General features: G+C 26.0%; 1 protein-coding gene across 1 annotated transcript in view; it reads right to left on the reverse strand.

The window, feature by feature from the left end:
• The window catches only part of LOC112599593 (diuretic hormone class 2), a 45,379-nt gene extending 21,705 nt beyond the window's left edge, over window positions 1-23,674 (reverse strand). Inside the window, exon 1 of the mRNA XM_025346548.1 lies at window positions 23,564-23,674. The gene's annotated coding sequence lies outside the window, so the exon portion shown is untranslated. The remainder of the gene's footprint in view (window positions 1-23,563) is intronic.
• Between the last annotated feature and the right edge of the window lie 225 nt (window positions 23,675-23,899).

Below are 23,899 nucleotides of genomic sequence, written 5' to 3' on the forward strand. Positions count from 1 at the left end.
AAGTTAAATTTATGTTGTATATTTTTATAAGAATTGGGAAAAGTTATTTTAATATTAGTAGAAATTATTTAAATTTTTAATTTTGAAACGGATTTATCGTTTTAACTAATAATTTAATTGACTTTATTATAAAATATGTATCAAGTGGTAGTTTCATTAATTCTTTCTAAAAAAAATAGATTTTCCTTTTTTAGAGCGATTAGGTAGTTAGATATTATTTTACAACTGAGGTATTGAACTGAGGAAATTAACCAAAAACCGTATGAAATTGATAAATTTAATAATACACGTAACAAATAACCTACAAATTACATAATTCCTGTTATAAAAATAAGCAAATACAAAACATAATAATATGATCATTTTGTTTTTGAAAATTATGTTATTCGTCAAGATAATTTATTTTATTATTTTTGTGTCTGAAAAACAAATAAGTAATTCTTTTTACAATGATTTATTAAAAAAATCTTTATCTTATTAGCAAATGTTTAACAGTATGCATATATAGCGCTCATATCATTTATTTTATTGTAGTAAACGCATACGGTTTCTTTAAAATTAAAAGAATATTCAGTTAATTTTTAATGTATATATATTTTGACTGAATGATGTTAAATAACCTTAAAATTAAAAATATAATTATATAAATAAAACCCAATCATATTGAAGTTGGATCATAACTCACAAAACCTCTCCTATAATGTAGTTTTTTTAAACTTTAAACATTCAGTTCTTTTTTCATCGCAGCAATATTTATTAATCGACGTATTTTTGTTCAATATCAACTAATGATTATTGTTAATAAAATAATTTTGCATGCATTGTGTGTCTAATACAATCTACCGACAACTAGGTATCTATATATTTATTTTTGCTCATATTATACCTAGTAAACTCAACACTAATCTTCGGTTTATCGTTTCTGCTATTATGTTATTCGTGTAGTAAGTAGTTTAATATTATGTTCCACTGTAGTGTGCACAATATTTTACTCTTTATAATACCGTATTAAATCTATAATATTTAAAAAATATGTTATTTGTTTTTGGTTTTTTTTTTTTATTTTTATTATTGGGATAAGCTTTGAATTCTAAGCTACTGTCTGGTTTTTATTTTTCATTTTATGACATACATGGAAACGATTATAATATCTGTATTAACGTAATATTATTTCCATATTCAAGAGATATTATTAAAATCATACGTGATCGAGATTTTTTTTTAAGTTGGGAAACGCCATTTATAAATATAAAAAAAAAATGTTCTATAAATATAATTTTATATTAGAACCAGTAATAGTGAGGAGGGAGGAAGCCGTTTATGTAACCATCGTCACAAAATCGTATAAAATAAATTTACATAGTGCATAGTACTAAGTATTATTCAGTAATTGTAGCATAACATACTTTTTTAAAGGATATGTACTCGTAATCTTGATTGTTATTTATTAGAAGGTAAACAGCTTCTACATAATTTTTATATTATATCAATAATGTATAATTTCGTGTTCAGAAAACTTAAGGTAAATTACAATTTAGAAATGTTTATAACTGATTTAATTTTTTTTTTTTTTGATATTTAAATTGCGTTTTTAATGTAATTTATAATTTCTAAATAGATGGTCGAAGATTTATTTTAAATATTTTAAAACGAACATTTTTAAATGATTAGGTACCTGCATAGTTGCTATACCTGGTTTAATATATTATAAATGGATTATCAATTATTTGTGCTTGTATAATAATACATTTAATACCGTTTATAATTTGATCTTATTAATCTTATTATAATTTAAATAATAATCGAACAGTACTTCAAACTATTAAATGTGGAATTTCTGTTAACCATCTTCAGAATAACATAATTCATTAAATTAAGTACAATGTCTGTCAAGTAGAGTCGTCCGATGTGAATTTAAATCTATTCAAATGAATGTTTTACACAACTAACTACTGTATGCCAACAAAATAATTTGATAAAAAAAAAAAAGTTAATAATTATCGGTTAAGTTTATGTTAAGTTGTATGAGGTGTGGTACTGTGATGAGCGTTTGAAATCTTTTGAACACACGAAGTTTAAATGGATTTTTGCACCTGCAGAAAAGCAGCAAACCTGGTGAAAGTTTTGCATAAATATGTACATCGTATACGCATAGGGAGGAGAACATAAGAAAACAACTGTGCAGGTCTGTTGACCTACACCGACCGGAATTATTGATGTGGACAGCTCCTCGCGGATATATACGTGTTGTATAGCAGTTGTGGCGAACCAACAGCGGACATGTGAGTTATCGTGGGTATTGTGTTTATTCTAATTGTGTTTAGTATTCTGATTTCAGTGGCGAAATTTGTTTACGCTATCCATGGTGCTTTTTTTCTCCCGAAATTTAGAACATGCCGATTTTTATCCCCGGGGATTGGTCTCGATTGTCATTGACTGATATATCAGAAAAAAACAATACATATGAGATATACGAGTCCTAAACGAAAAGAAAAAAAAACCAAACGTAACATACACTGTTGTTGTACTGTATTTGTTCACGTAAGTACGACTACAATATATATATAAATATATATTTTCATCATCTCATAGAAAGTTTTTATTTCAGAAAACTTGGTACTACAATAATAGTCACAAAGATTTGTCTTCAATATTGCCGCGAGTCCGCTGATTTCGGGGTTTGTCATGTATTGAACTCGAATACGGATGCTGTGACCGGAATTATTTTTACACGTCATGAAAAACCATTTTTCTTTCATTATACCTTTGTGCGAGCACGCATATCAAAAAGTAATGAAAAATATTACTTAAATATTGATTTAGTTGATTTAAGTTAAAGTTTCGAACATAATGAGTATAAAGTTATAATTTCAGAGTTAATAAACATATATTTTACTAAAAGTTTAAAGTTAATACGGAAAAAATATTAACTTATTTCAGTTAGGAAAATGTTAATTAATTTTTTTTTCAATAGAAATATCAACGATTATATTACTTTTAAATTTTTTAGAGAATTAAACATTTTATTCGAAATTCATCTTAATATTCCTTTTTATTGTATACTGCAATGATTTAGGTAATTATAAGTATGTGCCCCTACTAAATTATTTAATCAATATATTTTTATTTAAAATCATTGTTTATAGCTCAATTGAATAAATAAATACTAGTTTTAATTTTACCCGTAGCTATAGATTTGTATTAACATATTTTTAATTTAATGCGTACCTACTTATTATTTTTTAAATGAATTAAAAAAGACTAAGTCATTACAATGATTAATTAATTAATCTAATGAAGTTATAAGTTTATTAAAATAAAAAATAGTTTGTAAGATAAAACGCTTAAGAAAATTAAATTTTTAACTTAGCTTTGATTTATACAGTTATACACACTTCTATTATCATCTTCGTCATCATAATTATCATCTCATCGAGGATTGTTTTATTTCTAGTGGCTTATTGTTGTTTAATTTTTGATAACTTGAATACGTTTGGTATGTTGTACGTAAAATATGATATTTTTTACTAGATACTTTAGTACTTGTTTAGATTTTATCATACTCTTTTTCTCAAATTAATATAATGTTGTAAGTACTAATAATAAAAATTTTTGGCAAAAAATGAATTGCAACAAAAGTAATATGCAAAGGTAAACGTATTGTAGTATACAAATTTAATTCATAAATTATCAGTTAACAATATTCAATTGAAAAATATTACAGATTACAAGTGACTATACGAATATGTATACTATTTGACGTGAAGGTTAAGCTACAGTAATAATCATTTAGTCGAGTTTCTACAGTTGGTATTTAATTACTTGTTTGGAAATAATATTTGAATTACTTTCATTAAAATATCTCATAATATTTTCTTAAAAGTTCTAACGTTATTCATAGTTATGTTTTGTGAATGATTTGATCTATTTTTTAAAAATTTTTATTTCTTGTTTAAAATAACCATATTTTATTTTGAATTTATAACGTTGTGATGTGGTGCATAAATAACCATGATAAATTATTCAAAAGTTTCTCTAAAATCCAAGTTAAATTAAATAGACATGAAATGTTTTGAAAAATCTATCAGACTTCTAGCCTTTAAAAACACAAACATCAAACAGGAAAACCCGTAGAAGTTACTCTTCTCAGAGAACTTTAACTTTTTAGAACAGTTATTACCCGAAAACTTTTTCAATTCGTTGATGATAATTTATTTAGACGTACATTGTGCTGTAAATAATTTTTATATAAATATAGAAAACTATTCTTAAAAATAATATATGCATGAGTTGTAGCGTTCAATATGTTACCTCACTTCTTTACCAAATTTTAATATCAATTTCTTATATTAAAATGTAATCATATCCATTTGAAATTAATTATATTTAACCAAATTCAAGGCAAAGTTTTTTTTTTACATTACGACAATATAATTAGCAAATTATGTATGGGAATAGTATTATAATATATCATAAAGATATTGATCGATATAAATTCAAACAGTAAAACATATTATTAAATTTGTATCATCGTTTTTATCCAATAAACAACAGTCAAGTGCTAACGAAAAAATCATCAAATTTCATTAAAATAAAATATTATTGTTAAATAAAATTACGAAAAAAATATTAAACTGTATAGCTACTCAATACATTTAAATTAACAAGGTGATTTATCAAGCAAGCTTATCCATATTTTTTATTTAATAATGAATTTATTCAAATTTTGATATACGAAGTTTGTAAATATGTTTGAAAACCGCATTTTAAAATTCTTGAAATATTTTGAACAATGCAAACAGTATCTTGCGGCGATACAAACTTGTTTTTCAAATGAAAATCTCGATATGGGATTGATAAATGGGGTCTTGTTGTGAATTATTAAGCAAATAATTTTTTTGTATCTAATTCAATATATTCAATTTAGTATTTTTCAGTTATTAGTGTATTACTAAGAATAATAGCTCTTAAAAATGGTATTAAAAATAAATAAAATTGATGTAATATTGGATTAAGTATTTATTATACTAAGAAATTTTTTAAAAATCATAAATTTTGATAGATTACCTAATATTAATAACTAATAAGTTTAAAATAACCATAATTCTCATTTATTGAATTCCATTACTATATTATCCTATTATCTTTAATACACAAAATTAAACATATCAAAAACTACTTGTTTGGACTTTGATTTTTATATCTCAACTTTTTTAGGAAATTTATTTGTTAAATAATTTACAGTAGAAAATGGGATGGTCATTTAAAAAATAGATATTTGTATGTCCACAGTATACTTTTTAAGTAACACGAAAAAAATCCAACATTCAAATGTTAAATAATTGCATTATTGAAGTAATAAAAGGAATGAGTATAATTACCATTTGGTAAGGAAATCATCATGTATATACACATATCTAGCTTAATATAAGTACGTAATTTTGTTAGTAATATTAAGTTTGTTGTTGTTCATTCATATATACAGATGTTGAAAATATAGGCAACTATGTAATTAAAACAATATAAACATATTATGTAAAACTAATGACCAAGTTCAATTAGTGAACATATAAGAAAAAAAAAACTGTAAAACTAAACTTTTTTTTAAACATTTTTTTTTTAATATTGAAATTTAAAGTTTATTTTTAATGGTAAATTATTATAATTTTTTTATGTTATAATTTATAAATCATCTGAGAACAACAGAAAAACGAATGTTACTTATCTATTTTTAAAAGTATATTTTATATTTTTATAGGTATGTAGGTACTAAATTAACTCAATAGAATAATTTTTCAAGTGACACAATTAATTTCGGGGTTAAACTTTATATTTAAATTTATTTGATCGAAATTCGGCAAATGTTTATTTTCAATTAATAATTTAACGTTATCGTTACTTTCTTAACATCTGTTAACAATCTTATAGGAATATGAAATAAATAATTTTAGAACGGAAGTTTTAAAATGTGTTCGTTTAATTTAGATTAAGTTTACACTCGTATCGTCTTTCTACTTATAGTTTCTTATAAGTACTAACTTATTAAAGCTGAAGACGAATACAAAATTTTAATTAAACTACATCCTTGTTGCCCACTTAAGTTATTTTTGATATTAAAAAAAAAATGAATTAGGAAGAGTTTATTAGTTTGTTATGCGAACAGTTATGAGTGATTTCCATTGTATCAATACAACTTAAATGAATGCGCTTACTTTAGTAATAACAATAAATACACTACTACTATACTTATTATTATGCATTATTATTATATTTTTGCTTGACATTTTATTGTTGAATTTTTTTTTTTTTTTGCTCAGATATTGGCGTGAGCATGATTTGATGTGGAAATAAATGAAATTTGATGGATTATATAACAGTAAACATGTTAGAATATTGTTCCCTATAGATTGTTTTACAGCAATAAAAATAAAATGGAAACACACGTGATGCAGTCTTACTCGATAAGCGTTTGAAATGCAAATTGTCCATTTCCTTTGCTCGAAATTGTTTTTTTGATGTATAACAATCTATCATCGAATTCAAACTACTATTATACAAATACAACAAAAGTGAACTCTATGGTTTTTTAAATAATGACTGGTGGTTATCGTTCACTCGAACAGTTCATGGAAAATTATGGCTTTTTTTTTTATTTTCACATTTATTAATAACATATTCCATACTGTGGTTTTGTTTGGATATTTTATACGATATTCTCAAATAAAAATATTATAGTTATTTTTTCATTGATCGCCAGGGGACTTCGGAAGACTTCAAAGCTTCCGATTTTTGTAAAACTTGATATGAAATTTACTGCGGTTATACGTGTTAAAACTGATCAGAAATGTTTTAACGAAAGGCACGGAGAACACGAGTTGTAACCAGAATAGATTAAGGATCGATGATAAAATTGTATTGTGCACAATGGCAGTACTACCGTCGTCGTTTCATTTTATTTGTTGTTTTATTCAAACGGTTACGCGTGGGTTAGTCGTCAAAAAGGTTGCCGGCTATACTATTAAGCTATATACGTGGTGCAGAATCGTTCTTGACGCGCGCGGACGAAATTGGATTTGAGTCGGGCGCGCGATAAACAAGAAAATATATTAACTATAACTATTATACGAACGGGGGAGTGCTCCTGCTATTAGCCAAGCAATATGAAACGTCGGCGATCAGTCGAAATACGGTCTATCAGACGTTTTTCAGACTGCCACCTATCACGTTACACTCGTATTATATAGAAGGCGATTCTTTTTTTAAAATTAACAGTACTATTTTTTTTTTTTTTTTATAAATTTGCGTGTTTTAAAATTTTATACACGATTTGTAGTCATATATTATGATATAATATTTTTGAAAAAGTTCTATTTTTATCGTTATAGTTTGTTTCAAATTCTTAAATAATAATGCATCAATCATTTTTATTTTAGTATTCGGAAGTAGAACATTTTTCTGAAGATTTAAATTCATTATTTAAATCAAATTTTAAAACACTATTGTTAATTCGTTATGTATTTATGAACGGAGAAAATCAAAAACCAAATTTTTTTGGGAATAACAAAAATTTAATTCGTCTCATTAAAAATGTTGTGTTGTAATGATTCAAATATTATAAGAAAAATGTGAAAACAATTTGAATACCAATATTTTCAAGAAAATTAGAAAAAATTTTATGTTCACAAATTACATATCATTGTTTCGTGATGAGAGCATTAAATAAGGATAATTTTTTTTTCAAGTATAATCTTCTCTTTAAGGTGTAGTAATCAACTAAATTTTAATTTTTAAAATTTTAAGTTCATTATTATATTTTAAGACATTTAAAAATTTTTTACAAAATTTGAATAATTATTTGCTGAGTTATTTCGCTGTATATACGTACTAAAAATATTTTGTACCTTACTGAATATATGATGACAATAATTTATAATGTAACATAGGTTAGGTAATATATTATGTTCAAGATGTTTATGCTGGACAAGAAGTCATCTTGTTGTTTCTGTAAAGTTTTTACGATAGTAATTCTTCCTTAACAGAAATATACCAAGATCGGACCTTAGTAAGTGATTGTTTTCTGTAAAACACTATTCAATTCTCTTTCAGTTTTAATAATGATAGTAAATTTATGAATTCAGCTTGCCTCTATTATTATAAATGACTGTAATTTATATTGTTCGCGTCACTAGATCTGAAGTTCCGGATTGATTTGATTAGCGCGACATCTTCAAAACTTAGGTACTGGAAGTAATAGATTTTGATAATTGACAGGTGATATTTACAGTAGTAAACATTTTTTGTAAGTATAAAAATAAAAGTACTTATTTATATCTACTACCTACGTAGGTAAAACCTACACATTTAGTTATGCTTATTAATCAAACCGATCAAAGTGAAAAATTATCCAAATTAGTAAACCTTTTCGTTTTTACTGGATTAAGCCCGTGTTTTAACTTTGAAAATCACGGACGCCATCAAATCTATCATTAATTGTGTACAAATGCTGGCGTGTAGTAAACTTAAATAATAAAAATCAAACTAAATAACTCGTCACGTTTTACATTATTTTTTAGTATTTTTCGTTGCGCGTTAAAATTAGTTTCGGTATTCCGTTAACGTCACACAAATTTACTTCTACAAATTGTAAAAATAAATTCAATCTCTTAATCTTCCAGATTATGTTTGGTTGGACGAACACAGATCGTTTATTCATCAGTGATTTGTCAACACAAAAATCGTGATAAAAAACGACGAGCAAGGAGGCGCATACAATATTATTGAGAATGAATTTTCAATTCTTATTTTTCGTTTTTCATGTCTCCACATAAATGTCGATTATTGAAGATAAAAAATTAATTGAATAATCAAATTTAACATAGACAAATTAATAATAATGTTATCAACCACGATTCAACAAGAAATAGAAATAATTATAATTAAAGTAACTATTGAAAAGTAAAAATAATAAGAAACAATTTATGAAGTAAGAATGCATTTTCTAACGTCGAGAAAATAATATGTTTGGATCCGAATGAAGGTTAAACACTATCTCTGTTTTATATTACTATTTATGGTGTTTATTACGATGATTAAAAACACAAATATTAGATAAAAATGCAGTCAGCTTTGATAAACACCCACCCACAGCTCAAAACACATCTCAGAATATGCGATATGAAATGTCATATACAGTTATGTGATTATTTTCCCACGTAAACAGTTATTTATACATGTAAATTTACAGAAAGTAATCTTCTGCGGTGCATGTTCGAAATCAAAAACGTATGTCGTCATTTAAAGACTAAAAATACTTGGGACACGACTTATAATAGTGAATAATAACAGATAATATTATATAATTATTATTTTCTCTCAAAACATCGATTTATCTAGAAAATATTAAGTTCTGTTCAAAGTGACTAAAAAATCACGTACACGGTTTATACAGAATTTCTATAATGCAATATAAGAGTCGCAGTAATAGTGGTAAAGACCCGAGTGAATTGTTTCGTTGTTCGAAAAATAAACTATTTTCGACCGTACACGTTTTTGAAGAGGAATCAGTCACACGTAAGTACGCATAGTACGTATATACTAAATGTATACATTTATACATCTATATATTATGCGGTCCGTAGGAAGGTCGTTATCAAAAAATCTCTGGAGATCGTAAAATACGCACTTAGACGATTCGATCCCGACATTTTCGGTGCGATTCGCAAGCCGTCGTTTAATACCGACAGCCGCGTCTATAATATTATTATTATTTCTGCCTCGGGGCTCAGGAAGAAAAACCCTCGAACACTGGAGGGGGGAAGTGGTGAAGAAGGTGTTGACGTAGAAGGAATAACCCATTTAAGACGCACAAGATTGATTGACGAGCCTTTTAATTGGTTTCGGTAGTATAATTATGTAATTATATTGAGTCTCAGGCTTGTTGCGATGCGTATGCGGTTCATATCTATACCTACATAATGTTATGTATTATAACACGACAAATGTGCGCGGCTAAAGAGTTTACCGCGTATTTCGACCATTGCACCGTGGCCGCCGATAAATGTTAATATATTGCCGTTTCTCTCAATAGGAAATATTATTTCGATTATTCAAGTATAATGCGTTCGTATTATAAATCGGGTCCGACGCGAAATCTGCACATATTCGGACAACTTAATCGAAAACCACAGTGGCGTCCGTCTCTATTTTGCATAATAATATAATACTAAGTTCAACGTTCCTATATAATAGCAATACAACACCTCATTATAATTTAGTTAATAACAACAATAATAATAAAAGTGTGGAATAGGTACCAAAACAACTGAATTTTTTACAAAAAACTTGCAGTATTTAATGATATAACTGATATACATATATGTATGATCAAAAACACTGTGAATCCTCGTCGGTCGTCCAGCGGTAAATATACTAAAAATTAAATATGAAAAAAAATTCAATTCACTTGGTCATATACATCCTATACAACCTAACCTGTATGTACCTACATTGTGAGGTGGAAATTAAGTATTAAAATAAATGCAAACGTGTTAATAATTGTAATTTTACTTAAATTTACTTATAACCATTTAAAATATAAACGAAATATAGTGTATCTATATTATCTACAACATTATTTAAATTATATAAATTAAGTATATTGAAAAATAAATATCTTAAACGGCGTGGAGCACATAAATAAAATATTTTTAAATACATTTATTGTAAATATAATACAATCAAGAATCGTATCCTATTTAACCCAAAATATTAAATCTATAATGTAAAATAAATGATGAGAAAAATATGGAAAACTTCAATTCTTCGAGTCTTAACAAAATTATATTAAAACGTATCATTCACGGATCTCTTATCTATTCGATATAGTATCTCCTCTCCATATGTTTCATATCATTACTTTTGAATTTTTGTCATCTATGTTACTTATTGTTTATTTATGTATAATAGATTATAATACATATTTTAATGATAATAATAATAAAAAATATATATAGAATGTACGATGCATTTAAAGTTCATCAGTATTAGAGTATTAATTGGTAGGCACATGCAATTATACAGCTGACGATTTAAGTCTTTCGGTGTTACCGATCAATTTTGGTGAACATTAAACGGTCATATAGTTAATGCAGTGAATGGCATTTTTAAACAGTAAATGAATATGGAGACACGTCCTTCGTCGGCTAACAAAGCGCCTAGTAGAAAAATCAAAGAACTTTTTAAGAACCAGGTATAGTAGTTAAAAAGGATATTAAATATCAAAAACATTAGGTTAGTGTAAACTGTAGTTCAGTAGTTTCTCAGTATACTTGTATTAAAAAAATGTCTCGATGTTTTATAAAAACTAAAACTTTTTGCGCTAAATTATTTTATTCATAATCGGAATAATTCATTAATTGATTTTTGAAACTGATCTATAAAATAAATCAAATTATTTTTGTAAATAAATAAAAAAAAAAAATTTTATAAATTTCATAAGAATAGAACAGGTTATTAAGTTTTCGAATAAAATCATTTCCACATTTAAAATGAATTATATTAAAAGAGAAAACGTATTCGGTAACTTAATTACTCCGGAAAAGTTAATTAAGTTAAAAAAATATAATTAATGAGATTTGAAACTGTAAATAGATACTTTTTTTTATAATAATTGTATTAAAAAATATGAAAATTACGACAGTGTTAATATTCTCTATAACAGTGGTTGTTTTTCAAGCGAAACGGTTTTATAGAAATAATCATCATTTATTATACGGAACACGTTATTAATAGTTATCAATCGAGTGTGTTATAAGTGTCTACAATTTTATACATTTTACATGATTACAGATAAATAACTAAGCTATGGATTTTAAACAGAGTTTTTTATACTCTAATTTATTATGATGGTTAAAAATTAATGTTTAAAGGAAATTGAATTTTTTTTGCAAATAAAACGAATTAAACAAAATATTTTACAGGATAAGGCGGGTGAGGTAATCCAAGCAGACAGTGAATATTATAGTGAATTGAATGGAAAAATTGGTCACATATTTTATAGTAATTGCTTACACCACCGATTAGTCTTTAAAAAGTACAAACAAAATATGTGTACTTAAAATTACTAATACTATCACGTAAAATTCGGAATAAATAAATTACCATGTGGTTGATTTAATTTTTAAAATTTAATCAATCAAAACAAAACAAAAAAAAAAAAAGGCTGAAACACCTAAAATAAATAATTTCCAACAACGACGGTATTGACTTATACGAATATATAATGTTTGCATTATACAATACAATATGTACATATTTATAATAAATAATTTTTCGCGCATTCCGACGATGACATCGTGCAGCATAAATTCACACTTAATAGATAAATAATATACCTAAATAATATTTGAATTCACTTCATATAATATTCCTTTAATATGTGAATAATAATAATAAAAAAATAATTTAAAAAAAAATACCAAATGTTCAAATTTATTTGGATTTTCGGGTATAGTCGTGCATTTTATTATATGTGATCAGCCATTTATTTCAACCACGATTTTTAACATCAAAATTTATAACGTTGAATTTATCATATTTAAATTGAACAGCGCCGTAGAATACTATTCCGTAATCATGAACTTCCATTGTACACTACGTAAAACAAATACGAATGAATAATTCATTGGCGAGCGTATATTACTATTTATTCAACTACGAAACATTCGTGTTTCATTTATGAAGATGGTTTATGATTTTTACGATATTTTTCAATAATCTATTAAAATATTCGTCGTACGTATTTAAAATGTATATTGTTACATTGTTTATGTACGAATTTACGCATGTTTTGTATTTTGACGGCGTATTGAACTTGTTTACTGTAACTATGTTGTATAGTAACCACAGCAGTTTTTGTATCTTGTAAGTTTAACGTGCCCGTGATAATAGCTTTATAATACCATTTAATGTAATAATATAATGAAATAATGATATAATATCGTAAGTAATTACACTAACTAACCAACCAGACTAACACTAAACGCTGCATTATATATTATTATGTAATCTATGTAGTATCACCCGTGCAACCAAAACATGTGACGAAAACTTTTTATCTACTGGTACCGTTTTGTGGACATTTTACTACTACGGTAAGCTAATAAAATTATAAGGATTATATTTTCAACGTTGTTTAACCCGTAAACTTAAAATAGTTTAGTGTTATATACATTTAATACGATTTATCCACTAAATTAATTGATGACATGTTTTTACATAAAACGCCTGTGATAAGAGCACGAAAAATCACAGATAGATATAGTGTGTGCAAAAAATGAATGTAAAAATGAATTTGCGCTATACAGGTGATTAAAAATAAAAATCGTATTCTTCTACAATATGGCATTATTTAGTAATTATAATGTTAAGAGTATCATCTATCCACCTACCTAACTATCTACGTGTACGAGTTTTGTTATTGTCAATTATTATAATGAGTTAATTTTGTTTATCCTCGCAGAAGGTTATATAATTACATTATATAGCTGTAAAAACTAATAACACATTTTACATAATTAAAACCCTAGCACAGGTCTCTTGGAAAAAAAAAGTATGTATTATATTTCGAAAGTTCGGTAACAGCTTACTACTATAGACTAATAATAATTAATAAAATATATCTACAAAAAATCGCTTTTTGATATTTAAAAATAACGTACACGTGCATATTATGTAAGAATTTTTAATTATAGACTGAAATATTACACAGCGGATTGATATATTTTCATAATAACGTTTTAAACTAAAACGCTAACGACATCTGCGATGTAAATGTGTAAGACGTTTAAATACAATTCATCACAAGTGGACCTCTCTCTTTCTCTCTCTTTCTTTCTTATTTTCAAAAAACAAAATATGCTTAACTAGACAGCAGATATTTTATTTTAAAACTTTAGATTATTTTCTGTTACGCACTTTTTAATCACGATGCGTTGAATCCAATTTAATTTTGTTTATAGTTTAAATAAATGAAAACTAATGTTTGCTATTATATACGTATATATTAGAGGAAATTTAAGCACGTATAGATAACTTTGCCATTTAAGTTCATTGGTTTTTGTTTCTGCAAAGTCTCAGATGCATCGCAAATATTATTTTACGCATATTATTGTTAGTCTAATAAATCCAGATTTATTTTGGTCGACAAACTTATTCGTCCTTTATCGTTTTAATCTCATAAGAATATATTTTCTCTACTAGTGGAAAATATATATGGTGATTAGAACCGTTCAAACTTATGAGATTAGATTTCGGTAAACAAAAACATTATGACGCTAAGAAAGTTGGATAGGAAATAAGTTTCAGATTGAATTATAATGTTGACGAGTAGAGCAACTCGTTTCGGTTAAAATAGTGTTGACCGTTTTTCCTAAAAAATCAACGGTTTTAATTTTTTGCTAATGTATAATATGTTAATTATTAGTACAATAATAATGGTTTGAACTTTGAAATTTATAAACAATCACGGAATCCGTACAATAATATACAGCGATAACCACTGATGTATTTTTGTTAGTAGGTGCATATTAAACTATTTATCACGATCGATATTTTATTTTTCAAAATATTAATTTAATTGTATGACATATTACTACTAATGCACCTATTATAATAATTAATACCAGTGTTATTAAAAAATGCTGTACCTACTTTAATAATATAATGATTTTTTTTTTTAATATCCATTACTATTTATTAATAAAATACATTTTTTAATAATAATATACAATTCTATTTATTTTTTATTTTTATTATAGTGTTCACAAATCTACTCGTAATGATGTTAAATTTTTGCTCTTTTAAATGGTTTTCAAACATTATTTAACGTTAACGTCTTTTAATAGTAAAAAAAAAGTTACATTCTGGCGGAAATGGTACATCCGTAAATCGGGAAACTGGTTTTGTTCCGGAAAATTTAATGGACTGTAATTATAAACCAAGTGATTAAGCAAATTTAATAAAATGCTGTTTTTTAATGCACAGCTGATGCTCTGAGTTTAGGTTAATTGTAAATATTAATATTCAGTAATAAATTAGTTTATATTTTACCAGTGGGCGTAAGGTGTATAATTGGTAAATTACATTTTTTTTTACTCCTGAATAAAAATGCTCTGCTTTTTATAAATTATATAGTGATTTGAGCTGAAAAATAACCACTTTTAACATGTTTTTCTAATTTTATTATGTTTAATTGATTAATAAAAATAAAAGAAGCTTATTAAATTATTTTGTTACATACCTATTTGATTTTGATTTTGTTTTTAAATTTTTTATTTAAAAATTAGTTTAAATTTATATTTGTCTGTAGCTCTCAGGGAAATTATCAAAAACTAAAACAATTTTAATACTTTGTGTTTGATTTAAAAAATATTATTTGACAAGAATTCTTTCTTTTTTCTTTTCATGTATGTATACACACAAACACACACACATAGGTAATTATAATTAATATTTAATTTTCATCTATTATCATATTGTATGTATATTATTAATAATTATAGAAACTATTCGTTGCGAGTTTACGCTAAGATATTTATTTTTGAATAAATCAGAGTCCGGTTAAAATGTAAATTTATTTGATATATGCAAGTAAACAACTATAGATAAATTAATTAATTAATGATTTACCTTCGCCCGGGCTACCTAAAACAACTTGCTTAGATTTTATTTAAATATTAACTTAGGTGAATTTTATGTACTATAATTTAATAGGTACCTATGTATAATATATTATTTAAAATATTTATGTTTATTCAAAATCTTGTTGTTATTATGTGGTTTATTGTGGCTTAAAAATTTCAACGAGAGAAACAAAAATATAATATTTTCTTTTATTCAAGCAGCAAGCGAGTCTTAATATAATTTTCGACGATTATCTCTCAAAATCCGAAAACTTATGGTGCATAAATATAATATGTTTTACATTATATTTCTTAGGTTTACGGCGCCGATGGGGAAACTCAATAGATCATTATAATGTGATTATGTCACTGTATGTTCGACAGGATAAATTAAGTATTTTTGTTGATTCATCTCGATTTAAGTGTATTAATAACGTTATCGGGATATGTAACACGTTAATAACATACGCCCTCACAGAGTACTAAGCGTTTACACGTCTAATGGTGTCGCGTCTGTCACGGTTATAACGATTCAGTTAACCAAAAACCGTAAGCTTATTACGAAATTATTATTATTGTTTATATAAGTATAATATATTGTATATAGCGTAAAGCTTCATCTTACCAAACGTGATTATGATAACCGCCAACAGTTGACAACGATGCGGCAAAATCATATTAATTTAATAAAGCTGTGTTAAATAAATTGAGTGTTTAGAATTTTATTTAAGTTTGCATTTTAACATATTCTGTGTGCTATATAGAATATTCTTTATAAAGACTTACAAGTTATAACTCAATAGGGCGGTGGTTATTTCATATTTAAAAATATTTTTTTTATGATCTAAAGATCTACACGTTTTATGCTGCAAACAAAATTGTTTTTTGTTCTCGCACGTTTTAATTCGGTTTTATGTTTTATTTTTGAAATTTTTCAATCCCAACGTTATAAAGTGATTAGTCCAGTAATCAAACACTCGAGTCACGATCGTCCACCGTTGATTGCTGTCCTGTAGTAATTAAGCCGTAACTGAAAAATACGAGGGATTTCTATCGTGAGTTCCATGCGCTTGTAACATGTACAATCGTACAAAATGGTAAATTGAAATTTTAAGTTCGCCTCCGTCAAAATTATTAAGCTCAATCATAGCGTTAATAATATTTTAGTACTATAACAATTGTGTTTTATGGCTTTTTGTATAGAAATCTAATCCATGACCTTAAATGCTGTCGGCTTCAGGCATCAAATGTGAACGATGTTTATTCGCTTTTATTTCCAAGACTAGTAGATTGTGATTAGTTTTACGATAGAAATATAATATTTTTTTTTCGTTAATAAAAACATAACAATTTTAATTTTCTTTGGTTATAATTAGTGTATAGATAAATCTGATGTGGGCCAAACGGGTTGATATCACACGTGTCGTCAAATTGTTTAGTTATTTGTAAAACACTTATTCTCAAGGAATTCATAACGCAATAATATAATGTGTAAAATTGAATATAAGTAAAATTATGTTTAAAAAGCGATTTATTTTGCTATTAAAACCACCTATTGTATTGTATTGGCTGTCGATGTATCATAATCGATCTGGACACTGTATGGACATGGTTTTTCTGATATACCAATCGGTTACCACGCCGATGATTCAGCAGACAAAAAACGAACTAAACGATCCTCGTTAATTATTTTCCCTTTGCTGCAATAATATAGATAATAAGGTTTGGCTCAACGGCACAGCAAAGTCCTAAAAGCTGTGATATCAAAGGCAGTTAACCGGGTATTGGTGTTGTAAAATATTTTTCGACTTCTTTGCGGCTCAAATAGTTTTGACGTTAAAATTGAATTTGTCAATTCTCATAATTTATGAGCGTGTTTGATAGCAAATGTGTTCTTTATAAAAATCAAATTTAATTTATTAAATAATAAGTACTGTTTTCTTGGAATCTATGTGCAAGTTGGTTGCGAATGTATTATAATAAAATAAGTGTTAAACGACATCGTTGTTTATTACACTTGAAATGCGTATGCTGTATGTAGGGAAAATTTTTAGAACTTAGTACAACCTTGTTTCGATTGTTGTTAACATGATTGATTTTCGTTTAAATTCACTCGTCTCACGTTTTCGTATAAGCAAATAAAAATTTAAGCTTTGGTGTTGTTATAAAATCACATATTAAAATGGTTAGGTTATGCAAAGTCTAGATAAAATCGAAGAAAAATGTTAAATAAAATAAAATTCTATAAACATGTGATAATAAAAAGACATAAATAAAATTTAACATTTTAGCAAAACTAATATTATGTGTGAATGTGTTGGTTATTAGCGTTAGGGGCTTCTAGAAATTTGCATATTTACATTTAATACATATTCATAATTCCAGGGTATTAAAGTTAAACTTTTTTTTTTGTTGTAAATTTTACTCATTTTTTATTCAAAGTATATATTTAGTTAAAAATGCATAATCATATTAATTGATATCTACTATACAACTATAAAGGCTATGTATAATTTTATTTTTATTTTATTTCTACGTTAGTCAGACCGGTCTCTCGGAATTGTTGAGGTTGGAAATATAAGTTGATAAAAATATATTAAAAATCATTAACAAAAGTTTTTAGTGACAAATACAACTGTAGTATAATAGTTACTATTTAATGCGCTTCTTTCTTCAGCGGGCGCATAAAAAAATAACAAATAGTTAATAGTATATTATTATATTCGATTTTACTTCTAAGACGAGAGACGTATATTTGAAATGTACAAACCATAGCCATTTTTGATTTATTTTCTGCTTTAAAGCTAGTGAGAGTTTTCATTTTGGATTAGTTTTTAAATACATAATGATGTTTTAAACAAAAAAATTCTAGAAAAAATATATCTGGAGTGCCGTATTGTTCAAGGCTGCAAATTTTTTAAGCAATTCTTGTTATAATCCCGTTTCACCTGCCCATTCGAGATTCAAGACTCAAACTCTATTATAATAATAATAGTGTTTACCTAGTAGTTAAACTTACTGCATAATAACTTAGATTGGAGCTCTATACTTTCCATTATTATATGTTTTATTTAATCTAAGACTTTCAACAGCAGCATGCTAACCTACATATTGCGATACTATTTGTATTGTAAATCAGCAACCTGATTGGGGATTATGATTGACGGACCGAGATTTCACAATTCGTCTGCGCCGTTTATTAATTTGGTTGATATAATAAAACGTTGAAAAAAAAAATAACGACCTTATGTCAATAAAGTGACTACAATATTATGCATTAATATTTTTCTACTCAATTGGTTAGGTATACTAAAAGCATTGTTGTTATTAATTATTATTATTACAATTATTATTTGTAACGATTAATGAGTATATAAACTGAATACAATAATCATATTAACGTGTTGTTCGGATGAGAATTACACATACCAACATACAACTATCTCGTCACCGAATATTCAATTAAACGTTAAACTGTAATAATGATTTGATTTTGCAATATGTGCATAGCGGCACAAGCTGCGTAGATTTTCCTATTCTACGTATATCACGATTTCACCACAGAGTGACATTTCAAAAATAATCATTTTGCGCCAAAATCATTACTAAGGCACGTATCCGTAATTCCGACAATCGAATAATATAAACAATTTTCCAAGCCGTTATTGGATGGCACATGCTGTATGCAAGTGTGCTTTTGTGTGTGTATGTCAGTATCATTACATATCATATGTGTGTACTGTGTAGTATACCTATACTTATTATAGGTTAACTTAGGTTAGACCATCTCTGCATAGAACAGAAATATGCGTTTACGTGGTAACATTACGAGTATGTTCGAATTTCTTATAAATGTAAATTAACGAAAATCAAATAAATGGTTTGTTGGTATCAATGACTTTAAAATATACAATATAAAAAAAATATAAAAATTTTTAATATAAAATAAAATGTTCTTATTAATTAAATTATTTGGTAGGTACCTTCTAAAGTTAAAAAAATTACAATAATATATTTCGGTAAACTGTTTTTAGAAGATTGTCGATTATCTGCTTAAATATGTTTACATAAAATATACCTTAATCATACATTCTTATTACTGACACGTATTTTATAAAAACATAATTATTTATTTTACCAATAAAACATTAACATGATAAATTAGGTTACTGTGAGTACACATAGGTATATTAAATTTATATTCAGCACGAATTATATACATTTTAAAAATTCTAGGTAAAAAAGCAAAATTTAGTTTATTTAATTTTTATGAAAATTAAATTAAATACATCTGTTTATTATAATAATATTATCTTTCATAAAAATATAATATATATATAATATATATATATGTATTTAAAAAGCACATGCTTTTAAAATTAAAGCCTTATTAATAAATAATAAAGTGCAGTTTATATTTAAATATTGAAATTAAATCCAAACGAGCATTGGATTAAGAATTTTAATCTAGAAATTTAAAAAAAAGTAAAATGCAGAATAGAAATATGTATTGATTGTATTGTACCTATAGTAATTAATTTTATGGATCAAAGCACGCGATATAATGTTCGTCCAAGTAAAATATTTTTCTAGTTGAATTTCAACGGAATGAAATATATTTCGGTCGATCGAATACAGTTTTGTCTATATCTCTTTCAATTCAAGCATTGCAAGAATAACGTACTTGAGAAATATCACATTTTTATTTGATTGAAAATACCTATTGTTTTTTAATTAATGATTTTTGTTTTTGTTGAAACGTATTTTGATGGTTTCTTGGAGGTATCTGCCAATTTTATGTATTATAAAACCACAAAATTCATCACATTGTTAAACTCTAAATAGTATATCTCATTTGATCTTTTCTAATTAAAAACATTTAAACGTACTTACGTACCTATCTAAAGCATTTATGAATTACATCGAAACATTGAACTGAGTTTACAATGTTAATTGAAAATAACTAATTAACAACGAAAATCCACACTGCTATTATATTATATCTTATCCTGCATATTGTTTTATTAATTTTTATCATAGAAATAAAATACTCTTGTTTTATTATTTTTATCCAGGGATTTTTTTTTCAACTATATTAATGATTTTTTTCATACCCATACGGGCAAACTTTACTCAATATAATATTTGTCTGGATGTGAACTATTTTGATAAGATTAACAATATTTAGATTTACGATTTACGAAACTGTTATAAATTATGATATTATGCATGCGTGAAGGTAGTATAAACTGTACAAAACCTTTATCGGGGCCGCACTTAATGAGTAAATTATTAATTTATGGACCGGAATATATAATATAATTATTATTTATACACGCGCATTGTTACGCCCGTGTAGATTTAATTCGATAGCGAAATCTGTTCACCAGGGATTTTGATTACTTTCTAATATATAGGTAATAATAATACTAATCCACTGCCATTTGCCATAGAAAAACTTTTTGAAAAATAAAATGTAAATTTATTATCATCATTTTATGATTAGTTCGTTCGTTTTAATGAGTTATACTCGAAAGAAATTTTTAATTTAACGAAACCCCAATAAATACCTAAAACTAACTGACCGCGCTCATTCGGCACACTTATAATTTTAAATGTACGTTCATATATTAATCATTATTCAAATGTAATTTTAATTGAATAATATATATTTAATCATATAATACTTGAATGTAATCGTCAATGAACTGTATAAATATTATTATTTTCCTGCGAAATATAAATGAAAGATTAACAATACGAGATTTTTGCAACTAGAACTGATTGTACAAATAATTAAAGATTTGCAATGTTCGTATTTTCTATTAAATAACTGAAAAATAGGTATAAAAATGTGATCCTATATTATTATAAAATATACAATATATATTATATACTGTTAGTTAAAAATATGTGTGACTAACTATTTTTAATCACAGACAAAACATTTTAATTATAATAAATTCAAAAAATCGATCAAAATATTAGCTCTTTAACTAATACATATAATTTGTTACGGTTCTGTTTTATTAAATTAAAATCAATTGTTTTATACGAAATAGCATATGAATCGGTTATTTAGAAAAGGAACATCTCCAGAAATTCAAACAGGAGAGACAAAAAACTTGTTTTGGTGATAACGATCAGATTTTTAAAGGACATGTTCTCTTTTCCAAATAACCCATTCATATAGAATCTTATATTATGTCTATTTCTAATAGGCAATTAAAAACATTTTAAATGTGTATAAAATTAAAATGGATATTTTAAAATCTTAATTTTTTTAGAATTTTTTCATCAAATTTATTGAGATAATTTATGTTAATAGTAGTTTTATGAGTAATTTACTATATAATACAATACGTAAAATTAAAGTTGTATTATCACATAATACATTCCGAGTTCTGTAAATATAAATTACTGTACATGAACATAAAAAATAAAAATATTGGATACTTGTCGGTAAATAATTTATTTTTTTTTCAGTTAAAATGAGGTAGAAAAATTGGTTTGATTTATAACACAAAGTTATGATATCGTTGGTTTTTAAACTGATAAAGCAATATTTAAACCAATTTAAGCCCGAAAAAATTCAAAAATACGTTTCTACTGAAAATTATTCATACATTAATTTCCATAGTCAGATGTTTATAACAACAATATATTGTAATAAAATATTTATTATTATTCAACGTATAATACATAAAAATAGTAATATTAACAAAATATTATAATTAATCTCGAAAAAAAATGTTTATATAAATTTAAATAGAGATATAGATACAAACATTTAAAAAGTATTTAAAGACAATAATATTTTTTTTAACAATTCTTTTAATTTAATTTAAAATAGGTTGTTATTTAAGTTTTTATGTAATAGAAAATTAAAAAAATTAAAATAATCAAATATCGTTAGTTGTTAGATTACCATTTTTATTAGAAGTAGTGTTCTAATCAAAATACTTATGTAATATGCTGATGTCTTAGTTTTGTGTATTAATATTAACATTATCATAATACAATAAAACCAAATTAGAAAAATCAGTGATAATAATGGAGCCACGATATTTTTACTTAGATGTCACTTGGCCAAGTATTTGAATGCAAATTAAGTTGTAGGTATGGTAAATATTTGATTTAGAATTATTTTAATTCGATCACTCAAATACTTTTTATAGCTTATAACAATATTGAAACGTAAAATATAATTAGGCGGGTCATTATCACGATGGTCACAGTGTTTGTGTTTTACGTCTAAGTATCGTTGTTTTATTTTATTATCTGTAAGTTTAGAAGACATGGCTTAACATATTTTTTTGGTTGATCAACAAAGTAAATAATTTATAAAAAAAATATGTTTCGTGATCGAACGACCATGTATGTATAATTTTAATTTTAATATTTATCATTTTCAATCAAGTATTGAAAGAATTAAAAATTTTTAATTTTAAAAATATTATTGAACTTTCAATTAAGTTTTTTGATCGAAAAAAGTACAGCTTACAGGAATTCACGGAAATATTTTTAAATAATCGCGTTAATTATTATTATTATTTTTATTACACACTTATAATTTTTATTTTTATTTTTCTGAAGATGACGTTTTTAGTGAGTGTATGGAACGAGTTAAACATCTATTTCAAAACTATATTATTTAATCTTGAACTATGATTTTTAAATATCGTAGCCTTTACGCGACAATTTTCATTTCTGTACTTGAGAGCATATACATATTGTTTATTATTTTTTTTTTTTTTGTGTTTAGAGTGGCGCGTCATAACATTATCATTCAGTATTAATTTAGCAATATTAAATTTTAGTCGGATTTCAGGTCAAATAATTACTTGCATAGCTATGTAGTATATACGGACGCAGGTACTTACCGATGATATCCCGACTGGAAGCGAAGTCCGCTGCAGTAGGTGGTATACGTTGTACAGTGGCTGTTGCTCCAACGACCGTGATACTTGTGAAATGCCGATCAACTTGTGGCGCTCGTTTATACTCCGCGCGCTGAAATTCGATGGGACTTCGGGGGGTTGGTCGGGCGGATCGTCCACGGCGGTCGGGTAGTGATTGCAGAGGGGGATGATTTTCGTCTACGCCACAACGACAACGCCGCCCGACCAATCGGAAACCGTTGTTGGACGATTCATCCGCACCCCGGGTACAACACGTTAAACCCCCTACACCCGTGTTTGTGTCTACGTCACCAGTCA

Source organism: Melanaphis sacchari, unplaced genomic scaffold (assembly GCF_002803265.2).
Source record: "Melanaphis sacchari strain LSU unplaced genomic scaffold, SCAv2.0 Contig53_pilon_pilon, whole genome shotgun sequence".
In the NCBI taxonomy this organism is placed as follows: Eukaryota; Metazoa; Arthropoda; class Insecta; order Hemiptera; family Aphididae; genus Melanaphis; species Melanaphis sacchari.